Source organism: Lycium ferocissimum, chromosome 6 (assembly GCF_029784015.1).
Source record: "Lycium ferocissimum isolate CSIRO_LF1 chromosome 6, AGI_CSIRO_Lferr_CH_V1, whole genome shotgun sequence".
Classification (NCBI taxonomy): Eukaryota; Viridiplantae; Streptophyta; class Magnoliopsida; order Solanales; family Solanaceae; genus Lycium; species Lycium ferocissimum.
In genome coordinates, this window is record NC_081347.1 from 1080894 (window position 1) to 1086533 (window position 5640).

A 5640-nucleotide genomic window follows, 5' to 3' on the forward strand; every position below is an offset into this window, starting at 1 on the left:
AAGAAAAATCATTTTAACAGCAATTGAGATTCTATGTTTACTATAATAGGGAAACATAAATTGTCGATTGAGTGGCATCTAAAAACTCCTTAAAATATTAATTTTGGTTCTAGGTTTTTTGAAAATTCAAAAAACGTATATATCTTCAATAAAATCCATTATTTTAAAAAAAAAAAAAAAACTAACTAATATATTATATTAATTAAGTTTTTCATAAAGTTGTCTAAGAACTTAAACATTGTAGTAATTCTTTCTTAGTCGTCCATTCTCAAAAAATTGAGACGTTAAGATTTTAATATTATGTCTTATTTATACCTAGAGACTGTTGGATAACTTAAAGTGACATTAATGGGGAAAAAAATTGTTAAGTAAATAACTAGCATATTCGCCTACTGAATTTTCTTAAATATTGCTATATACTTATGAATCATGTCTTCTATGTCTTATGTCGCCGATTGTTGTTCTTTGTCAGTGCATTTGTCTACAATCAGCAATTATAGAGGATGATGATCTTTGTTTTACTACCTTGATCAACGTAGCTTGTTGCACTGTATTAGTCTAGGTAGAGAAGTTAAAGCAATTAACCTTTTACTTGAGAATTTATTCATGCGGTTATTCTGTGTTAGCATATTAGCCTACTGAATTTCTTACATATTGCTAGATACTTATGAATCATGTCTTCTATGTCTTATGTCGCCGATTGTTGTTCTTTGTCAGTGTATATGTCTACCGAACTTCTTATGTATTGCAAGATACTTGTGAATCATGACTTCTATGTGTTATGTTGTTTTCTGTTGAATCATGTCTTAACATATTAAGGTATCTTTTTTCCCGCCTAACAGAGGCATTAGAGTAAAGCATGAACTCATATTACATAGTATAAGTGAAGAATTTATACAAGTGTAGTTTAGGATAATATGTCAATTAGTTGAGATTTAAGCAAAAAAAAATTCCGTGCCATTTAAGCAATTCATTAGGCAAAATATTGTAGGCAAACAAAGTAGTGTTTAAAAAGTGGTTCCTGGAGAAAACTCAACTAATTGATGTAATATCTCGAAGTTTAAATTTCAATATGTAGGGTGTGGACTAGCGGTCAGTATAATGGCTAAGATCATGGGAGATCGAAGTTTAAATTTCAGTAGAACGTGGACTCACCTAATGTTTTTCGATTATCTTTGCAATGTAATTTAAAAATACAATTTAAGAAGAAAAAATATCAGCACTGCAATAGAAGTCTCTTTTATGTCGAAAACTCCACTCTTTCTTGTATGAAATGTTGTAACGTTTTAAGCGAATTTAATACCACCATCAGATCAAGTTACATAGATATTCACACCTAAATCAGGCGATTCAAAAGAAAAAAATCTCAGACACCAAAATATATTTCTTGTATATACATTTTAAAAGAGGTACCTACTAATTTTACGAACAACTTCAGTTAGAGTTCGGTAGAATCACTTTGTTGTTTAGTCGTTTTTTTTTCTTTTTCATTTACAAGTAAAAGTTTTACACGTCAGTTTGTAATAGTCGCGGCTTGAAATATTAGCCTTACCTTGAACAGATAATATTTCACTTAAGACATCGTCAGACGTCATTGAATGATCAATTAAGTACTACTCCCAGCTTTTGTCATAGTTTAACTTGATACAAACGATAATAAAAAATTGGAAAGTTAATCTTACATATGCCCTAATATATGTGTGGTTATAAAACTTTTGGTCTTAGATTAAATCATACCAGACATGTGTAGTTATAAGAGCTTCTTGTTTAATAGAAAAATATAAGAATATGTCTTTAAAAAAATATAAGAATATGTCTCTTTTTTAGAACAAACTAATAAAAAATAGTGCCAAAACAAAGGAAGTAGTTATATTTTGCTTACAAAACCCAAAACTAACCAACAAAACACTAAGCAGTTGGGGTAAGCATGTAATTAACTTAAACCTAATCTATGAATCTTCTTACCAGATGTGGTTTTCTCATCTATCGAAAAGATTACCTATCCAGCCACAAAAAGATACCATTGCACTTAATTAAGTCAGATAAGAAATGATCAATCAAGCAAGGAATTATTCCACAAGCAATAATAGATAAGAGGGGGCTTAATCAAATATTAAATAGGAGCAACATATAAACTTATCATAACAAGAGGTTGCTACATGATCTTCGGATAAAAAGAAAAGAGTGTCTCAGTCATACAACAACAACATACCCAGTGTAATCCCACAAGTGGGGTCTAGGGAGGGTAGGATATACCCCTACCTTTGTGGGGTAGAGAGATTGTTTCCTATAGACCCTCAGTTCGAAAGAACAAAGCATCATGTGTTAGCAGGAATCTAGAGAAGGGTCGCATCCCAAAGGTTGTGATGTAGACAGTCTACCCTAATGCAAGCATTAATGGCTGCTTCCACAGCTTTACCGTTGCTTCAAGGCTCCCCTTCAATCATACGCCAAGCAAATATTAAATAAGCGAATTTGGAGAGATCAAACTCTCTGTATAAACCATTCCTTGCTTACGGGTAAAACATTGCGGTAATAATCGTAATGATTCTCTGGATGTCCTATATACCACAGTACCAGGACCTCCACGACGCAGCTTCGCAGCACTTGACCAGTCGCACACATATAAATCGGTATGGCTGTATAAAAAAAAAACTAGGCATAATACATAAACAAGCCCTCAAATTTTGCCTTAGCTGGCAAGCCCTCCAACTTTGGGTGTGCACAAGTAGGCACCTCAATTGAAGGCGAGCTTGCGAAATTCAGTGATGGTGAATTCACGAGTAGAGGAAGGAGGGTAGGATTCACAGATGAAATAGTTTAGGAAAATGCATTCCTTACTCTTATAAGGAGTAAGGTCATCACATGAAAAACAAAGATTGCATTGGAATTGGAGGTCTGACATATGAATTTTAGGGTATTTTCAAAATTTTAGGGTAAATGTATATTTGGGTGCAAAGAAGTTTGTGCTTCATCATGCTTCGTGTCTTATACCGGAAATGAGTTTAAAACATCCCTGAGCTGCCACAAGGCATATCAAGCGGGTTCAGTCTCTTCTACGCACGTGAGAGCGTAAAAAACATGCCACTTAAGCAGCCAAAACGACAAAAAACCCCATTTATTTTACATTTCTCTTTATTTTTAATCCCAAAAGCTAAAAAGACCCTTTCTTCTTTATTTAAATGTTCCTCCACCAAAACACACCCCAAGTTCAACTCAAAATTTTTCTTGACCTTCTTGTCTAATTGCTAAAGTTCTTAGTTATATTTGGAGGTTTCTCTCTCAATTATCTTCATAAGTACTAAAGTTTAAGATAGAAGGAAAAAATAGGTGGGTATTGAAGTTACTATCCAAAAAAGACAGCCTAATTGAAAAGGGAGGTAAATGCGCCTGAGAGCTAATTAAAACTCCAATTTTTTACAAGTGATACAGTTGAGAAGAAAAAAAAATCGAGTTGGGTATTTGAAGAAGACAAATATAATGGCTAATTACTTCACGAACTTGAACCCATCCACACTTAATAAACCCAAGAACCAATAAAATACGACCCTTACAATCAATGTTTATCGAGATTTCTTGGCTAAAACACTAAGAATTCTACGAAAACCAGAGGAGACGGTTTTGCAATTTGAGAGAGTTCTATGAGAGAAGAAGATTTCTAGAGGGTTTTAACGGGTTGGGTGATTTATTTGATTAGGTGGGTTATTGGGTCGGACGTATTAATATGTTAGTCTTTTTCCTTTATTTATTATTTGGCTTTTAAATTATCCACGTGGAGGACACATCAGCTAAAAATTCCTGGACCGCGAGCGACTACACTCACTAAGGTGTATGAGCTCGGGGTGTATTAAAATCCACTCAGCATCGGTAATATTCGGATATATTTTCTGGTTTAATTATTATTAAATAATAAATGTAAGTTGTTTAGGCGGAGATGAATGCCTTTTTTTTTTTTTTAACAAAAGGTGGAGACTGAATTTCACTTTAGTTAAAAGTTGGATGCTTATACCTTTTCTCAATTTTAAAATTGTGTGCAAAATAAAGTTTCATGCTTTTTTTTATTTTACTGAGTATTCATTTTGATATTCGGAATAATTTGAATTCGCATTCCAGAAAGCTCATTTAAGGTAAAAACCTTCCTACTTAAAATCATTTCCATACTATAACTCAGATTCAAAACCTATAAACAAATGCTATCTAATATTTATGCACTACACATCCTTATTCTTCAACAAATATAAGTTTAAGTGGACGAGGAATGTCACTTTAATTAAAGTTGGATACTTATTCTTTCTTAACTGTTTTTAGTTGCGTTACAAGATAAATATTCATTTAAAGTTGGATGCTTATTCTTTCTTTAACTATTTTTGGTTGCGTTACAAGATAGATATTCATTTTATTTTGATTTCCTATTCTGTTTGAGTATTCATCTTGGAATCCTAATTAATTCGAGTTCACACTCTGTAAAGATTAATTAAAGAAAAAAAAACTCCCTATAAAAATCTTTTACATACCAGAAACATGAATTCGAAACCTAGAGATTCTATCCGTCCCACAATTCTTAAAACATAAATTTCAAACTTTCAAGCAAATAACTAACAAAAGTTGTCGAACAATTAAAAAAGCTGCCTATTTCAACTATTTTTATTATTTTTTTCGAACTGCTTTGAAATACTTTTACTAGCGTAGAGGTGTCAAATGGTCAGATTGAGCTGGTCAAAATAGCCTGAGTTAATAAACAATTTTTTGCGTGGATTGTCCTTCAAAGGCATTGGTCTTTAATTTTTGCCCCTCAAATTGCTGGTCTTTAATTTTGCCCTTTGCTTAAAAAGGTGGCCGAAATACCCGAGGTTCTGGGTTCGAACCACTGCTCAGTCAAAAAAAAAAAATTCGCAAGACAAGACTTTGCAAAAAGTCTGCCTTATGCGGCAGAGCTTGCCTTAAGGCAAAACTAAAGTATACATTATGCGGCAGACGTCACCTTAAGGCATTACTAAAAGTCTGCATTCGCGAAGCCTCTCCCTGCGAATTTTAATTTTTATGACAAAACCGGGGTTCGAACCCAGAACCTAGAGGTATTTTAGGCGAAGGACAAAAATTAAAGACCAGCAATTAGAGGGGCAAAAATTAAAGACCACTCCCAAAGAAGGGAATCGTGCAAATTGCTAGTTAATAAATAAGCGGGTTATTGTCCGTCTAAAAGTTATTTGGATTGAAATGGGTTGAGCCGAAATGAGCTAAAATGCGGGTCATAACCCAACCCGCCTAAACTTAAACGAGTCGGACGGTTTATGTTTTCATGAACTAATTTTGACACCTCTGGCCAAACATCTATCCGAAACAACCTCTCCACCTTCTCAAACCTCACTTATTATATTACATTGGGTATGTTGTTGTTATCCATTTTAACTATTTCACTATTTTATCCTTATTTCTTCTTCCCCACTTCTCCTATTTTTACCTAGAAATTAATATTTTCTTTACGGCGGTGCAAATAGCTAACCGAACACTTTTTTTCGAATACCATTCTTTTTTGACACTGACTAGATAGAAAATGAGTCGTATAAACTGTCATATCATATAAAGTGGGACCTAAGGGAGACTAAGTAGCCATTTTAATACTAATTTTATTGAGCCACC